The 19,436-nt window shown below is 42.1% G+C and overlaps 1 non-coding gene across 1 annotated transcript; it reads right to left on the bottom strand.

Moving 5' to 3' along the window:
- Nucleotides 1–1,240: 1,240 nt before the first annotated feature.
- Trnam-cau lies at nt 1,241–1,312 on the bottom strand. The gene has a single exon. It is a non-coding gene; the product is annotated as a tRNA-Met (tRNA).
- Nucleotides 1,313–19,436: the final 18,124 nt, after the last annotated feature.

Genomic DNA, 19,436 nt, shown 5'->3' with positions numbered 1-19,436 from the left:
TATGTTTGGCGACGCCTGTTTGTGGTTATGTGCCACACATTCGGGCTAACAGTGTGTATGAATAATTGAATATTCCTGGTTTTTGCTCTCTGTTTTTTGCCAGTTGTTTGATTAATTGTGCACACGTCGCGTGTGCCCTCGTGCTGGGTAAAAAACGAGATGGCTCCATCATACTTTAAGGCCGGGACAGCAGATGAATACAATTGCATTTTGACCGCAGAGCGACAGCTTCTGACCTAAAAAAGAAAGCGATTGGCAGGTGCGCAAAACGAATGTTAAGGCTCAAAGGCAACAGAACGCAAAACTTTACACAATATTGTGTAAACATGGCTTACTACAAAAATAGCACGATTTAAGTAGGGAAATTGCTACTTAGAAAAAGTATGTTGAATAATATTGATGGAAAAATCCTTTAAAAAAAATAAAAAGAGAAATTGGTTTCAGAACTACATCGATTTCTTTAAAATTGAATTACACTTTATGCCATTTCTTTTGGCAATTGTTTTCATAACATGTAACTCAACCAATGAGAGAGACCCTAAGAAAGGGTAGCTGAACTTAAGACCTCCCACAAGGAGAAGCAACTACCACAACATCGATTTGCATTCGGCTCGTAAAGGTAAATTTCGGTTCAACTTTCTGTCGGCGAATGGAAAATGCAATCGACAAGCGTTTTGAAAGGCAAGAAACTGCTTTTGTGAGCAGTCATAAGGCAGCAATAAAATTACTTGCGTCACACAACGAGCAGGGATTTGAAATCGAATTGCAGGCAGAGATAAAAAAATGCCAGGAACACACACCATTTTATTGAACGTATGTACATATGAGCCCGCTGGAGATTGCGGATGTAAAGTCCTGATTAAAGAATTTAGCTTTCAGCTCCATTTGCATTTGCTGGCCAATCTGCTGAAGAATGGAATTAGAGGATTTTCTGGATTCCGGCATTTCCAGCAGCTAAATTCCAGGGATTTGTTATATAATACGGGCTGCATTTCCTTTTTAAAAAAAGTTTTTACCATTTTTACCAGGAATGTAGAGATTTTCTACCATTCTTACCGAGATTATCGAGAATTTTAAAATATATTCATGCAATAGAAATCAGGCATAATCTATTAAAGCATTTAAAGTTGTAGATGCATCTAGCATTGCAATTCGTTTCAGGGCTTACAAAATTTATTGAAAATATAACTAAATAAATAGGTATAAATTTTATAAAATATAACAAAAAATCTTTTACCACTAGCAGAGCAAGGTTTCGATCCTCGGACCTCTGGGTTATGGGCCCAGCACGCTTCCACTGCGCCACTCTGCTTGTTGGAAATGATTGACATTAAAAACATCAAGGGTACAAAACTAAATTATTCCTTAACAAGCTTAAAAAACCTTATTAACATAAATGGTTAAATTATCTAGTTAACATATCAGGCACAAGCAAATCATAGCTCTTTAGTTTTTATTTTCTTAAAAGCTCTTTGACCAACAATTACTTGCAGTATTCTTTAAGTTATACATACATACATATATATATATATATCTTGACTCCATTATTTCTGAAATCCGGTAATACACTATTAAAATCAAGCTGTAATAAACTAGTTTTATGTCTGCATAAAATGTAGCTTTCATTTTAAAGTACTCAACACTGAAAGTGCAGCTATAAAAACAAGTCTTTTTTTATGACATGCGAAACGGAAATGAGAATTGTAATAATTTCAAAGTAATAGATTTCGGATACATTAAAAGTTTATCTTAAACAAATTTATATAAGCCCTAAATAAGTGCTTATTCAAAAAATGAGTTTGAGTGCCTTTTTATAAATAAGTACCAGTTTAAGAAAGCGTTACAGCAACATATAATTTTATTAAGTTTTAATGATGTACCGGAAGTGCGGTCGAAAGCAATAAATATAGGCAATTTTCTGCTGATTGCATTGCATTTGGAAAATTAAATCATAAAAATGCAAATTAGTGCTGCCAAGGCTATAAACGGAAATTTCGTGCTTCTTGAAATAAACAATGGGGCATAAAAGTTAAGTGAAGGATTTTTGAATAATCTATTTCCCATAAAACGAACGCAGATCAGAAATGTTTATTGAAACACAAAGTTATTGCCTACTTTAGATATTGCCCTAATTGATTACTTTAGATAATGGCATTCCAGCTACCCAGCTGTCCACTGGCTAATCATCCTCATAATCAGTTTATTGTGTGTGGCTCATTAATTAAAAAACAAGAACTTGCGCTTTTCCCTAGCCACTGAGTATGTCAAAGCAAGAGTGATTGAAAAACTTTTCCTCTTTCTCTTTTTCTTAGTTTCTTTTCAACGGAAAATGGGGAAGCTAAGTTTATATTCTCTTTAGTAATCGATTAAACTTTTAGTGGTTGATAAATTTAAATAAGGCTTCAGTGTGAAGCAGTGACAACTGTTCTGTATATATAGTACATCTTCAATTTGTAATATTCTAATTAAAACAAGGAATCTGTTTTCATTTCCAAATGGATTACATTGCCACAAGGAGACCTACAAATTGAACTAATTGCTGTAACTTATAGAGCACGAATTGTTTAACTTACAACTAAAAACCCGATCCCTTAAGCAGCAAACTAATTTAATGTGCTGAAACATTTTGCCATTTTTGCGAAAAATGCATGTCGAAACCAAGCTTGTTGCCAAGTTGAGGCCGTGGTAATTTCATTTTCTATTCAGACACGCACTGACATATTAAATTTCAGAGCCTGCCGCATAAGTGGGTCCTCACTTAGTTTCACTCCGAGGGCAATGAAAAAGTTTCGCCTCCAAAGTGCGGCGGTTCGTCAATGTTTCGCATGAAGGTTGTGTGTCTGACAGAGTCATTACCACCCATACCATATATACACATATAGTTTATATGTGCGAAGTGACACATTTCAGCACACAACACACTTGTGCACTTAGGCGCTGATAGTAATTTGCTCATAATTTTCAATTATAAACTTGTGGCGACAACGACTTAATTGTTGAGTGTGGCAAGCTGGCTGATGGAGCGAAAGGGTTTGATCCAAAAAGAATCTATCAAGTTTGCAAGTTAGCTGCGAAGCTATTTTGCCCAATAATTAGCAACAGGTTTCCCTACTAGGAGACCCAGTGAATCTGTGACAAGTTCCACACAATGCGTAAACAAATAAAAGGATGTGTCTCCATGCAACATGTTGCAGCGAACGTGTTGCACGGTTGGGAGAGGTCCTTCCATCTTTTCCTCGGAAAAATTTCCCTTTTGCGAAACATTATGTTAGCCTACAAATCGTTAGTTGCCAGAATTAGTGTTAAACGAATGCTCTAAGCAAACGGTTCACTCGAGTCGTACATTTTCATAAAACCCTCTTGAAGTGTTAGCGAAAGACGAAATGATTTCATTTTTCTACACTTAATATAATGCTGTTTTTTCGATTTTGTTTAAGCCGCATAAATCCTTGAAATGCGCACTTTATTGCGGATTTTTTCTTCGAATTGGCGTAGCGAAACAAAAGGGGTTAAAAGTTGAACAATCAAAGGAAATTTGAAAGGTTTAAGAACAGGCATTTTAGTAAGAGTGATTTCAAAATTTCTGCCCCTGAAATAAGTTTCTTAAGTACTACCAATAAGCTCCTTTGGATTACCACTGAATATAGATTATTTGAGCTGGCAAACTCGCCATTAATTTTGAGATCTGCACAGGAAATCAAATGAATTTATTGTTCACTTATCAAGGAATGCTTGCAATTATCACCTAATTTATAGCCAAGGAATCCAAATATTCTCCACCTTGGGTAAATAATTTGAGATTTTATGTTGTTTCCGGAAAAAGCGAAAACTGGAGTCAAAGCGGCTTAAAGTATCAGCCATCATCAATCCGCAGCGCTAGACAAACGGAATATTTGCATTTCGATTTAGAAACGTTGCCAAAAAGCAGCTGAAAGCTTTGCAAATATTTCGTTCAAAGAGGAATGAAAATGCGGAATGGCAGATATTTTGTTTAAAATCAGTCAACCTCTTTAAAGAAAATATGTGACTTAATAGCGACTACGAATATGCTAAAAACTTTAAGTCTAAGCAGATTTTTGTCCTTTGAGAAGGCGAAATCCGCTAAACTTCAAACGGCAATTGAAATGGGCAATAGCAAAGGCTAGGGCAAAATAAAACCCCAATTGATTTAAAATCCTGCCAATAAACTGCAACAAAAGCGAAGCAAAGTGAAAGCAAACAAGTTGCACGCCGATAAAATCAAACGAAAATGGGGGAAAAATTTTAAATAAATTCGCGATGAGGTGTGGGTTTGAGGAAGGGGATGGGGGTTCGGTGGAAAAGCACGCGGAAAAACAATAAGAAACCGAAAGCTGCAAATATAAAATCTAAAATTGACCATAAACCCAACGGTGGCCCAGAAATGAAGATAAGCGGCGAACGCGAAAAGGAAAACACCAAATTGATATACGCTCCCTTTTGTTTTTGGGTCCTTGGCTGCTCCTTTTTGCCAGGACGAGCCGTAATTTGCTGGGTGGCTTCGAGGGGTGATGGCAGTGCCATCATAATAATTTAAAGTGGAACTGATAATCTCTGGCAGGCTAAAGTGTCCTTGGCTGGCAGCAAAAGGCGAAAAGGTGGCTCCGAACTGTAGGCAAAAGTGCTCAAATAAAGCCGTTTTTGTTGCGTTCGCTTTTGCGAGAATCTCAGTCAACTTTTGCTTTTTGGCAGCCAAAAATGTTTGCCAGCATTTTGCAGAGACAAGACGCTTGTCACTCTGCTGATGTTCAAGCTGTTGGCATTTCGGGAACAACATAAGTTTAGTTTATTATCAGTTTTATGCTAATCGATTTGAAGACACTTGCCACAGCTGTCACCGCTGGCTCAAGTTGTCAATTTTAAGACATTTATATATATTGCTAAAAAGTTTCATCAAACTACATACAAAGGTATCGGAAAGAATGATACTTTAAAGAAATGGAACTGATATTTTCTGCATGTTTTTATAAACCTTTGTGAAAGCTGTAGAGATTCTTTTAAAATATACACAAAAAGAGCTTGTTTCAAACTACGAATATGAGCATCGCTTGTTTTCATATTATGCAACTGGAAGAATTTAATAACCATACTGAAAGGGCGAATTGTGTAGCAAAACCAATTTACATGAAGCCATAACAATCCAGCTCATAACTCAAAAATGTTAGCAATCAACAATGCCCTCATATCTATTATTTTCTTGATGCACACACAATTTCGCAGCCAAAATTCAAATGAGAGATGGCAACTGCAAGTGGAGAGGAAAGTTCTGTGTGCCACCTACTCACACAAGTGCACAAACAATCGCATTTGGGCCTTGGTAATGCATTTACAGATGAGTCGGTAACTAAAACTGGCCGAGTTTGCAATGCAAAGAAAGCAATCGAATAATATGGGCTAATGCGGGGCATTCAGTCGCAATGTTTCACAGAAAAGGGTTTCAATTAAAGGCAATCAAGCAGCTGTTTTATTGCTAACCAATCATAATGATTGTAATTGATTTGATTTAGTTTTATAATTCTCTGCAAACAAAATGTATATAAGCTTGCATATATTGTTCAAAAATACTCGCAGTGGAATCTTTAGAGAGCTCTGGAATTTTCTATTTATGCACAGATGTCCGAAAAAGTACAAAACAGAAAAAATGCCTGGAAAACAAGCTGTGTGTAGTGTGCACCCTTTTTATCAAGTCCAATATGCAAATGAGCTTGCCAAATGTGCTTAACTCAAGTGGCAACATATGCGAGTTCTGGCCGGTCAGTTTCTTGCCACTTTTTTGTTTCGCCTGACAAATCTGATTATGTTATTTAGATTAGCCGCAGAAGTCGGCTGTCAGTTTGGCAGTAAACCTTTTTTTTGTAGTCGCCTTCCTGCCACATGGGGTAATCATAAATTATTACGTAACGTGCCACTTCTCCTAGAGGCAACTCCTCCACAACGCACCAGCAGAGTGACCCAAATTGGGTGAATTTCAGTGAGCTTTCGGCTGTCAGATCAAAAGGGGAATGGTTTCAATTGATGCTCACCTGCCTGCTTTTTGCCCGGGGCGTTGATTGCGAATCTTCAAGTGGGTTTGACAGCAGCCCCCCCTATTCTTGTATCCTTGAATCCTTGTATCCAGACAGGACATGAGCGGCAGTGAAGGAGACAGAAGGAGGAGTGGCTCCAAAAAAGCAGAAGACGCCGTGCAAACACGCAGGGAGCTAACAGAAAATTGGATTTTATGCTTATTTACATTTGCCGCTTGCCAGCAGGTGGGATATCTACCAAAAAGAGGTTACAATGCGGATGCGGATGCGAGTGCGGATGCGGATGCGTGGAACATATCCCCTCTGTTTGATATATGCACATATATTCATCCGCACCAGACTTGAAAGTGAGCCATAAAAAGTAGGCAACTTTCCGCTTTCCGTATCGCATCCATTAAAGCCAACTGTTGCTGGCCATATTCTGTGAAATTTATACGCGCTTGCATCACGATTAAACTTTCATCGAACGACGATTTTTACAATGATTTTTAAGCAGCAAGCTGTTGCCCACCTCGCGCCATTGTGGAAAGTGGATTTCCGCTTTTTTTCCTTTTAAATTAATAATAAATGTTTTTACGCATTTCACTCAGCAGCTATAAGGTAAGGCACATATCAATGGGATGAAAAGGTGTTGCAGTGAAGGGATTTGAAATTCCGTTGGGCATGCTTTTGTACATTGCCTTTCCTTGGCTCCTTTGGCTAAATTACCAAAGATTTTATCGATCCAAGCATACGAAATGTTGCGTCATCGTGAAGGTCGTCGCAGCAGGAAAACTTATTTATCTTTGGCTCACAAATTTATACACTGCTATTGAGCAGGACCAAGTGGCCCCTGGGGGATAATAATAATGATAGCAGGCGGCCGCTTGAACGCTTGAACGGGGCGTATGAGTAATTTATGGCAAGCAATTGACTTGTTGACATGACCGAGGGCGTATATACATACATACATACATATATGCATTCCAAGTTAAGATTGCAGATAGTCCCAGAGCACTCATAATCTTCGCAGGAAAAAAAAGGAAGAGCGTGCACAAAAGAGCCACAAATCCCTGGTAATCTTCAGCGTAATTGACATCTGATTGAAGAAGCATCTGGCTGCTTGCCAGGTCCGCATACGTGCCACCTGGCTAATCACACAGCCAGCCACGACAGGTGTAGATAGAGATGTGTAGATGTGGCAGTCCCGAGAAGCAGGCACTGGGACCACGGACAGGTGATGAGCTCGTGGCGGCCCAGCGCGGCAGCTGAAATCCACGTGAAAGCCAACACCTTGTCACCTGGCGGCACCGCACACAAAAACCCATGGTTGCCACCCTCTATACCCTACATCCTGCCACCTATATGCCACATCCCACATCCCTTATCCTGCATCCCACAGCCCGTATCCACACATCAAAAGGACTCGGACGTGATATGTGCTTGCATAACTCCCCACGACTCGAATATCGGGCCACGCAGATGAAAAACGAGCGCGGTCAGCGGGATCATGCAGCTCCAGAGATAAAAGCCAAAGAATCTGAAGGATGCTACCTTTGGATTACCCGTTTGCATTTCGCTTTATATATACATATATATTTTATACTATTCTGTACTGCTAACACACAACATATGTAATCTCATTTCTGTGTTTTGTACTCATTTCACTTGCGGAAGGCAAAAGCCTCTAGATTCAGCTCCAAATTCGAGCTGCTCGATTCTATTGAATGCCTAGGTAAACTCTGAATTTCCCCCGTAACTGGTCACCGTCTATTGATTAGCCGGAATTCTCGGGGCCGGGGCCAAAACAAATGCCACGTCCTCCAAGTGGCTGGCCAACATTGCAAGCAAACACACGAATAACAAAGCAATCTCTGGGCGAGTGGAGTGAAGTGGAGTGGAGGGCAGTTCCCGTTGGTGTTGCAATCGCCCAAGAAGGATGTCCTTGGACAGCAGGCTCTGTTTGTGTTTCCCGAGCATTCAGGCCGGAAGTGGCTCCTGGACATTCAGAGCGGTGCCGAGAACATGAACACCGCCAATGTTGCAACATGGGCCCGCATCTATATCTATTCCCTCAAGCGGCTTTCACGCCCCGACTCCCAATGACCCCCTCGTCTTGCCACCACCGACGACGACGATGATGATGATGGCGATGTCTCAGTTGCCTGTAATAAGGCCACAGATTTGCTATCAGACGTTTGCATCACGCTGCACTTGCCCCTGCTGCCGCAGATTATTGCCTATTTAAGGCGATTTCCTGCTATCATCATCTGCTGCGCAGTTTTTCACGGATATGTTGGCACGTTGTCGTACACAATATATTATCACTTAATTACAGAGGGCAACAAAGGAATATGCCTTGCATTCTATACATTACAGAAATAGTAAATATACTATATCTCTTGAAAACGCTTTCATGTTAAAAGTTATCCTGTGTGCTATGTGCACCACATACAAAGATGGAACCCTAGTTTTAAAGTTTGATAACTTTTCCACAACTGAAATGATGATATATTCCATTCAGCATTAGCAACGATTGCTCGTCGAAAGTCAGGGGATTTTCCGATGGCCAACTAACACGCCTTTGGAATGCACAGCCACAAGCCGTAAATCTACGAGTCCCATTGAACCAGATGCATTAGACTGCATAAATATCTGCTGATGCGGACATAATTTCAGTCATGGGCTGCACTAAGTACTCGCACTGCCTGCGCATATATTGCTGTCAAACACTTTCGGCTTTTGGCTTCCGACCGAATATGCGCTTTTCCAGCTTTTCCGGCTTTTCCGTCCACGCCCCCCGCTCCCCGCCCCATTATCTACGAATGCGAAATTTGGCCATAAAGGGAAAATGCAGCACAGGCACGCGGTTGCCTTTGAATGCTGTCTTCTTGCACACAAAAGCGGATGATGAAATTTTATTGTTTTAGCTGGTTGTCATGTTACGCAGAGATAACAAATTCGTTTACGATAATTCCAGTTAGTTTACAGCCAGGACATTCGAACGAGAGCATATCCTTTGTCTGACTGCAGATCGTTAGTGAGTGCTATGCCATCGAGAAAACCCTGATTGCACTACTACTCGTACTATCCGATGGCTTAAAGCTTGATTTTCTGATTTCCCTGACAACGAAGTTAAATTCCGGCAGAGTTTCGCCTGCGACAATTGCTCACAAATTATACAAACATTTCGCTGCCTTTCACGTAGTTTGGCCATAAAATTTCAGTCAATTTAATTTCCAGCATTTGTTTTACATACATATTTATGTGTAGGCACGTGCCAGAACGTCCGCCTGTCTGTCTGCTCCACACTTTTGCTTGTCAGCTGGCCGCAGGACGAAGGACGAAGGACGAAGGACGTGGGTAAGAAGTCCTTGTTTTTGGGGGCGCAGTCAGTCAAGGGCGGCTCCCTGACCGCATTTGCTCCAGCTCGGGAATTTTCAGTCATGTTTTTTAGTGCAGAAATTAAAGCAAACATGGGCGAACTCATGTTGGGAATTGTAAGCAGGGCAAAATGGATATTTTCACAGTCAATGCACTGTCAAATAAGTTATGTGTCTAAAAACTAATATAAATAATTTCGCAATTCTGTTTGTACGCCACGTAAGCTTTTCAGTGAATTTCCAGTGTTGCTACTTCTAATAAACTAAAAAAATAAACCAAGGTTATAATGTTGCAATTACCCTGCTATTTCTTTGATTCGAACATTGGCTGGCTGTTGGTGCAATCATGAAGCCGGAAGTTAGTTAGCCAGCATTGGAGTTTATAAAATTACACATTGTTGACAGTGCGAACAAAGATGGCAGAAGAAGTAGTGGAAGTCGGAAGCGCGTGACTCGACTGGAAACTTGGCAGCAAACTACCAACTAGTTCTCGGCTAATATGCAAAAGTCACACGACCCAGTCGGTGGACACGTACTAGGTCTATATAATATGTGTGTATGTACATTCTTGCCTGCTATATGCCATGTTTAACTCGGGATTCGCGCATGAATAAAGCCTGCTGCAATCGCAACCTCACCAGGTGGAAGTGGAAATGGACTGGAGATGGAAGTGGACTGGAGATGGAAGTGGATATGGAGGTTGGGGTCAAGTTGGGGGCAAAAAAAACTGTTCTTGAAATGAGAAATGCGGCTGCTGTTTGTTTTGTTAATGAAGTCGCTTGTGGCCCTTCAACTGCATGTTCTTTTGTTTGATTTCGAGAGAAGTTTCGGAAATTATTTGCTCCAACAACAAGGCATGTATAGCTTTTGGTTTTACGAATGCCACTGAACAGCAAAGCGAATGCCTCAAGCTCTGAAGCGATTTTACCTGAAATTTCATCATTTACATATATACATTTATATATATGGAAGTACCAAATGTGTTCAACTTTTATAAAGTTTACAGTCACTGGAGGCTGGACACGTATTTTATTAAAAACTGGGACGCATTTTTCTGTTCTCTCTGGAAAGTCGTTTAGATTGGGCTTGAAAAAGTTTAAAAATAATAATACATTTTTAAATTCCTAAGTTCCAGCAACTCAGCTATCGTTGTTTAATGGAATTTTACCTTGAGTTAGAGGCTTTTATCTGGACAAAGTGCATTTGGTTCTATGCCACGCAATTAAGTGATCAACGGAGTGCAGTAAAAGTAAAAGCAGCTGCAATTTAATCACTTAACTTAACACTTTGATTCACCTTTGCACCACTCCAGCATTATTTCAGTCGCAGACTTGACTCCTTTTCGCCTGCCTCTAAACAGCTGTCGCTAATTGAAACAAATGGAATAATGAAGGCAATAAAACAACCAACTTTGACTCGAATTGTTCATAAAACACCATGGCAAAGTTGCCCAGTCTTGGCATTCAACAATTCATTTCCGCTCCGTTGGCCGCGCCAGTGCAGAACTGAAAATGAAACCCAACCCCAAACCCGTGGCCAAACTCAGCCGCTTCCCTTCGGGGTCCTGCAGCCTGGAATCCTGGTTTCTGGGTCCTGGAAACCGAGTCCTTGGTCGTGGCGTACTTCTGCGGCCTGTTGTGAAGTATGCCAGGAGCCATAAAGCGCACAGCACGAGCTTTTCACTCTGACTCGCATATTTTTGCTGTTTTTTGTTTCATTATTGTCTTCGTTTTTAGCATAATTAAAAGCAATTTAGTGTAGCGCCGCCACTTCACGACGAGCACATGGGACCACTTGTTGTTGCTGGCGGAGATGCCAGGATGGGTCCACGTTCCGCAGTTCCGGAGTTCCGTCCGTCAGGTTTTGGCCCTGGAATCGTCCAATAATTAGTCATAGGCATTAATTAACACGGCGACCGAGAAGCATATGAAATTAAAATGCACACAAATACATTTTCATTACTGGCAACGTAAATTAAAGTGGAAAAACGTTCCTGGCTGTAAATCTAACCTAAGTTCTTGTTATACTCTCCAACTCCTAAAGAGAAGCAACAAATTTGTGGATTTAATTATAATTACTAAGCATTGATATAAAGTTTCCGTTAATAATCATATTTCTGAAATAAGATATGCATCACATTAAGAAAATAATTTTCTACTAATGAACAATAATTAATAGGAGTTATACAAAACCCATTAGGTGCAGCCACATAAATTTACCATATTTCATGCTATCTAATGGCAATACAATATTTGAAATAAACAATTAGAGGGAAGCAAACAAATGCAATTTAAGGGAAAATCATTAAATACGCCGAGCAGAAACAAACTTGCAAAATAATCTAGCCGAGTGCCATAAATTCTGACAGGCGTTTGCATAATGCCACACTTTACGGCAATTTTATGCATTTCATTTAAAGCGAAGGACATGGCAGTTTCCAGGTCGGATTTTCACCAAAGACCTTATCAATTGTTGGCCTACGAATGTTTATGCAGCATGCAAGTGAGGATGGTGAGGGGGATTTGGGTTTAACTAATTTGCAGGTGTGCAGATGACATTTCAATTGTGCCTCGGGTGCTGAGGGGCTAACCCTTGGGCTTGGGTTTGGATTTTGCGAGCTGAGCAAATACTGGGGCAGGGCATCCATAATTGTGCAACAACTGGGAGTCGTTGACTGGAATGAGGGCTGGGATATTTGCTTAAATGTCGCAATATCCTGCGCCACTCCAGCTGCATCCAGCTGCATCCTGCTCTCCGCCCGAGGGACCTCGGCAATGCGTGCCAGCCACGCAGATGAATTAAAAAGGCTGCAGCCCACAAAACGCCTCCTGTCCTCCTGTCCTCCTGTCCGCCTGTCCTTGTGTCCTGACTATTAAAAATGAATATTCCGAGGGGAACATCGAGGGGAGCAGCTCAACGCAGGCGGCGCTTAACCATTGTCTAAGCACTGCAGGCAGAGATGTCAGGAAACGGGTGCAGAAAGCATTTGCGATGGCAACAGAATGACGCCCCGAGTGTTTACACCAATTCATTGGACCGCCTCCGCAAAACAAAGGAGCTGCAAAAACTGGGAGCGATGAAAAAGTATAAAATAAAAAGTAGACAGAATGCATTGGAAGCCGGGGCTAAATGATTTTGGCCTCAAATACTTTAAAAGCTGATCCGAGAAAACCCATGGACAATGGAATGTCAACAGGACATCCCTCGAGGGGCCCAAGGATGACACTATGACAGTGTAACTGACAGTTCGACAGGCGATGGGCGATCCTGCGGTCAGTCCAGCCCCCTTGTCCTTTCCTGCTCGTCCTGGGAATGCCGATGACTACCGGTTGTGGCCACATTTATTTACCTTCTTCTAGCCGACGGGATTTGGCCACACTGTGCAAATATGTGAGTTCATTGGGGCGTCCTTGGGGTGTCCCACCTGTCTGGAGCTGGGTGAAGCCCTCCGGCTGCTGAGGCAATTTTAAAGCAGTTGATTGCTGCAACTATATAGCTCCGGGCATCGGCTGATTCGCCTTTGATGTTGCGCCCTGGGCGGGTAAATAGAGCATCAAGTGCCCCGATATGAGGGTGCTCTCATCCGAGCCATTCGTACAGATTGTTGTTGTTGTTGACCGGTTCCATTAGTTGGGCCAGTAATTCTGCCGGAAAAACTGCCGCAAAGGCAAGGGGATAAGAAATATTGGAGGGTCAGTGGGTATATGATTTCTAAGTAAACTGCTAAAAGATCGACCAAGAAGTGAGTCTTCAAAGGGACCACTCTAACCACTGAGGCTTTCAATCTTCCATCAGCAATCACTCGCTTTTCAAGCTTACCTTCAGACAGTTGTATATAAATGCGAAACTATTAATTGCAAAAAATATTCAACTTACAAGTTGCTGCCATTTAGAAGTTTTAATGCAAACTATGTGGGACACGGCAAATGGCTTATTTGTGTTACTGCTTGTCACAGCTGCTCTTCATATCAGCCGACGAACCAGCAAACCACCATAAATACTCTTCCACTTTCGTCCTGCGATAAAAGTTCGTCCTTGTCGGCGTGTGTATGTATGTATGTGTGCGCACTCACGGCTTATACAGATGCGGTTGGTCGCCGGAATAAAAAAGGATTTCGACCGCCAAACTGATAAATTTTCAAATTTGCATGCTAATGAATACCGCGGATCTGCGTAGCTCTGCCAAACTTTCCAACTTATGCGTTTTGCCACTCTTGCGCAGAATATTTTTGGGGAGTGTTCAGGTTTATGCCAGCACAGTGGGTGGCTTATGCATATAGTATATACGTATATATGTATATATGTATATACTGAATGAAAGGTGGCGACACAACATCCCGTGGTGACCGAAACGAAATGGATTTTGTTCAACACTTTACAATAGACATGCACACGGCGGAAGTTTAAGCGTCCGGTAAGCGGGAGCTTTGTTTTGAATACTCGAATATTTTAGAAACTCCGCTTTTGCTGCGCGAAACATAATAACTCCGTGAATTATAAACGCAATGTTGTGAAAACTTTTTGATCGGCATTATAATTAATCCCTAATTTGTGACTACTTACCTAACATTCTAACACCTCTTTTATTGGCTTAAATTATTTTGTGGTGTTGGTTTGGTTCCAAAGTAATTTCCACCACAATTTCTTCTCTTTTTCCCTTCTGTTGCATTTTTTCTATGCCATTTGGGTATTTGTGTGATTTTTCTTTTGATTCTGCTGCATTTCAATTGAACTTTGTTGCGGTTTTTGGCTGCCCATTGCGGCAACTAAAAAACCGCACTTTGAAATTGAAGTATGGACCAGCAATTGTATCTGTCAGTGCTAGTTGTGCAATTTATTGTCTTATCCTGCCACCGAAGCTCTAGTATTCACTGCTCAAACTAGAATGCAGAATGTGGGCTAGGAATAATTGCGATTGGTCGGATGCGTTAGCGGAGAAACGCAGCGAAAAGGTTAAACGTTGACAGCCATTTGAATACAGTTTATTAAAATGCAGACCCCCTTTTGCCGAATGGGGTTTTCCCCATGGCGGAAAATCTGTGCGCTTTCCCGCTGTGTCAGCGTATAATTTGGCCCGTCGCAAGACAAAAGAATGCCATAACACATGAGTTCCCATCGCAGACGGCGGAATCTGAATGAAAGTGTCAGCGACTGGAGAACTGGGCTATACTCGTATGTACACATAGTATGTATATATATTCGCATATTCTCGTTTATGGAGAGACATCCACTCTGCGAAGGGACAATGTGTGTGTGCTGGATTATCCTAAAAGTCATGGCTTAGACAAATGTTTTATGCTCCACTTGGCTGCATTAGCCTCGCGTATTATGCTCAAGTGCCGCTGGCGCACGCTGCGTATGAGTTATTTATTGTTTATTTAAGCTATTTGGCTTGATTTTCCAGCTGTCTCTGCAAGTCAAAGCAATTTATGACTAGGCAAAAGTTTTCTCGCAAATAGATTTGATAATATTAAATTTAGAGCTGTACCAAATTTCACTTTTTAGCTTTACAACTGCAACTGCCAAATAATATAACTTTATGAAAATGTGTTTTCAACTACTGGCAGCTATTTGCCAATAAAATTTTATTGCGCCATTCGAAAAGTGTTTTTCAGGAACTTCAGAGCTTCTTAAATTTGATGCGACCGCATATCCGCAATTCGCAGTATGTAATTCAATTGCAGTGGCTTCAAATAAAATTTGATGTCTCCCACTGGCAGTTGGCGGATATGCGGATATGCATATGGCTCATGAGTTTTCATCGTTCTGAAATCCAGGGTGCATCAAATAACAGAAACCTTAATTCACATTAATGGACGCAAGGACGAAGGACGCAGGAGGAGTATGAAGAACGAGACTTGTGTCGATGCATCCATCAATTGCCACTGCACATAGGCCAAGGACATTTCTAAAAGCAGGGCGTGCCACGCCCACAGCCAGCAAGCCGCCCCCCTCCCCTACAACCCTCTTCACTTATTTACCCAGTCAACTGTTCAGGCAGGCATTCACTTTCGGCCCGGGGGGAACAGGGGCGTGGGTTTTCGAGGGGGCTTTTTAAGAGGGGCTTGTTCGCAGGAGCAGGGCTTCCACTTCTCGACGCATTCATTCAAACACGGTTTGTATTTGAATTTCACTCATTGCGCATTCAGGCGTTTCATGACCCTCTCTGCCAGCGGCCAACTTTTAACCAAAGCCAAGGCAACCCAGTACACCCAGTGCATATTATAGTTCGGACTGCGCCTACGCCCTTGGGACACTGGGAGAAAATGTGGCTAACTTGAACGGAAACTGTACTGCCTTTAGTCGCAACTTGTGTCGATTGTTTCAATTAGAAACAGAAAGGTGTACTGACTAAAACCTAATGGCTCAGAGTATATGCAGCTAGATCATATATTTCTTTGAGTGTACAAGCCCTAACCCATTGGCGGTTGGCAGTTAACCTTGCCGGCCTAGCGACCGCCATGTGGCCTAAATAATTGCACGTTCCAATTGGCCCACTCGGTGGCCAGTTAAAGCGAGAAGGTGGCCAACCTAGCAACCTTTTGTCACTTCTTTTGTACTGTCAGCAATTGCGTTTCAGCAGATTCTGATTCGGATTCGTATTTGGATTCAAATGCAGCTACAGTTGCAGTTGCAGCTGCAGCTGCAGTGAAACTGCAGACAAGTTGACTGCAAACATTACGGCTGCTTGCCTTCTGTACTGCGCTGCTCTGTTTTGATGAATGTGCCAAGATATTCCTTTGTGCGGCGTGACGTGACGAAAATTGCTGCCCCAACTGACGGCGCCACTATAAAGGACTGAGTTGTCACATAGCAAAATAGAGCACAAAATAATATCTAAAGACAAGCAAACAAAGAGCGACCGCAGCAGACTGACATTCATTTAAGTTTCAGCGGTCTTGAAGGTAACTCGCTGGCAGAGGCGCTTAATACGAAGTTGCGCTCCCTAATTGATAGATAATCCCCATAAATATCAATTCCCCGTGTTGGCCCAAGTAAATCCTACTCATCCACTTTGCCTCCTTGGCAGCCGACGGAGCGTGAAACTTTTCTAATAAATATGCGCTTGGCTTGGAGGGCATAATCCATTTATATACACTCGATAAAAGGCTTTATTAAATTGACAATACAAAATTGCTTTATTGGATTCGCAGAAAGTGCGTGGGGCGAACGGCAGGCAATTTGCGTTACTTTGATGATTGATCAAATGGATGGATCTTTCGCCAACTCAAACAGAATGGTCCAAGTGCAAATGTTGATGGCGAAATTACAAGACAAAGTACTCAGAACAAATCCTTTTCATCCGCACCAATTTAAAAATTAATGCCCTTCAAAATGCAGGCTACCATTAGGGGGAATAAGTAACTTCTCTATCATCCAGGGCCTAGTGCAATTTAAAATCTATAAATCTGTAATCGCCAGCATACATCTTGTATGTAGGTGAATCGATTTCACCCACGTCCACCGCTCGTATACGTGATGCGGTACATGATCAATATTCAATCGACACACTCGGGAAAAACGCCATAAATTACCTACAATACCCATAAAGCTCCCCTGTTCATTGCAGCTACTACTCCAGGTCGTCTGTCCGCCGGCTTTACACATACGAGTATATGTTGTGAGAGCTCATGTAGATATAGATATATGGTGATTTGATTACACTCTGCGCCACATTTATCTTAACCGTGACCCATAAACACATAGCGCCGGCAGACAATCATAAAGTATGAATGCGACAATGTAGCGAATCGAATTGGTTGTAGCCATGCGAAATATTTATGGGGGGAAATTTATTTCTTTTACCAGGCTGTAAATAAAAGAGCAAGGGAGGAGTTAAGTTACTCTCAACAAAATGAGTTAATTGTGGGAATATTTCCCAGCATTTGTTATTTTAAAGCACTTCTCCTAGCAGCCTGCAGTGTCCCTTTGAATTAGCGCACAAACCACTCGCCACATTGCGCATCCGCCCCGTATGCACGCGTTCTAATGCACAGTCATCGTTGTGTGCGCTCGCCGCTGCAGCCACTGGCATTAATGTGAAAAATTTCAGTTTTCAAAGTCGCCAGACCAAAGTTGCCTTGTGGCACCCTTCTTGGAGCCCTGGCCCCACGGCTGTTGCCACTGCCATTAGCAGAGTTTTACTCGCAGACGCGTTAATTCACTCACATCACGCCGGCTGTTTGCATAAATCAACGCTCCCCCAGCTGAAAGCCGAGCCGAGTATGTGCAATATCTGTGCCGGCTTTGGCCGTATCAACTTTACGGCTCCTACTTAAAGCCGCAAAAATCAGCATAGCTCGTTACGCGGCACCCCCGTTATCCATCCAGGTGGGGATGCAGGTGGGTAGCCGGATTTCCACGTGGGGCCGCAGCGTATGCCGCCGCATTTATTACACGGCCCGCTTGCCAGCGATTTACAGCTTGTTTCCTGAACGGTTTAAGCCCTTTTAGCCCGGCCAACTCGAGTGGAGCGACGTCCCTGCTCATTTGTTAAATTATAATGAGTTCTGCTGATGGGGGCTGAGGGGTTGGATCAATAAAATATAGCACCTGCAACATCTACGGCTTGCGGTCACCGAAAACCGAAAACCGACAAAAGCCTTCGCCCCACGAAAACACAAATATAGGTTTTGCCACGAACAAAGGAATTGTGGAACGCCTCTGGGTTTTCGGCGACAGTTTCCGCGGCCAAAAGTTTTGCGCCTCGAAGTTTTGCGGCAGCAACATGGATTTCTCCTCCAATTTCAAACGGAATCGTGGTGTGGAGTCTCAGCTTTAAAGGCGGATTTAATTACTCACACTTTCCATGCGCACTCTTTGCTCGGCTCTATTTTTTCAAGAAAAGGATTATTATTTTAATAGGCAGGAACTTTTGTGTGAATTTCAGCAGCTGCCTCTGGTTTCGCCTCAAGGCGAAGGACCAACTCTAATTAAATTTCAATGCGAAAAGTGCTGTCCTCAATTAGAATTAGATAAGGAGAAGCAAAAAAAAATGCGCCACAAAGCCCAAGGATTAAGCCAGATTGAACATCTCGGCGAGTCTGTGTGGCACAGAGACAATTTGCATACTTAATTGGTAATCATTTGACTGTCGACATCTCGAGGGTATTCTCAAGAGGAATCCGAATCCGAATCCGTATCCGAATAGGAATCGGATTCCGGCGCTTAGTCGCAGATTGCGCAACAATTCTTTCGCCTGATTAGCAGAATATTTAATTTAATCCTTTGTGCTGGCAGCAGCAGCAGCGGCAGCAGAGGGGGAAAACCGGTGGAAAAGCGAGAAAAACTAATGAAAAGAAAGCGTAACGAGAGCAAGGCTGGCTTTGATTAGCGATGAGTCGAGTCGTGTCCCCCGATTGATTAATCACATTCGATGCCTGGCACTGAGCTATATTTTAATTGGAAAGCCACAGACAGAAATGGCAGAGCAAGTTTCCGAATTTGAATGGCATTTTCCCCAGGTTTATTTTCCACCCCTACCAACCCCCTTTCCCTTCTGGCTGAGAGAGTGCACTGAATGGGGAAATTGATGTGCACACACTTGTACCTCGAGTCCTGGAGTCCTGAAGTCCTGGCGCCTGGGCACAGCTATTTTGTAATGAAAGCATAACAAAAACAGAAACGTAACACAGCAGCAGATGAAAATCTCTGCATGAGAAATGTCTGCTCAACGGCAAGCCATCGAAAGCCGAGCACAACCCCAACTTTGCCGTAGTTTGTAGTTTCCGTTCACGTTTCTGACATGAATAAATTGGTAAATATAACCGGGGATCAATACGCCCCGTGCTCATTCGTCAAGCGAAAATCGCAGCCACGGAATTGCATCTGCGAAAGCCAAAAATAATATGTATCTAAGTGGATATGCAGTGGAAAAAGCAAGTTGTGCTCTTAAGTCGTATCTTTACCTACCTCAAGACAACTTGATCATTCAACCTTATAAATATTTAAAAAAATTCTGTTAATAATTCCAAAACACTTTACATCCAAAAGCAAATATCTAAACCTAAATTTCTGCGAGTGCATGAGG

The sequence above is a fragment of the Drosophila teissieri genome, chromosome 2L, assembly GCF_016746235.2.
Source record: "Drosophila teissieri strain GT53w chromosome 2L, Prin_Dtei_1.1, whole genome shotgun sequence".
Classification (NCBI taxonomy): Eukaryota; Metazoa; Arthropoda; class Insecta; order Diptera; family Drosophilidae; genus Drosophila; species Drosophila teissieri.
Note: the sequence above shows the minus strand (reverse complement) of the source record. Positions and strands in the feature narration are given on the sequence as shown.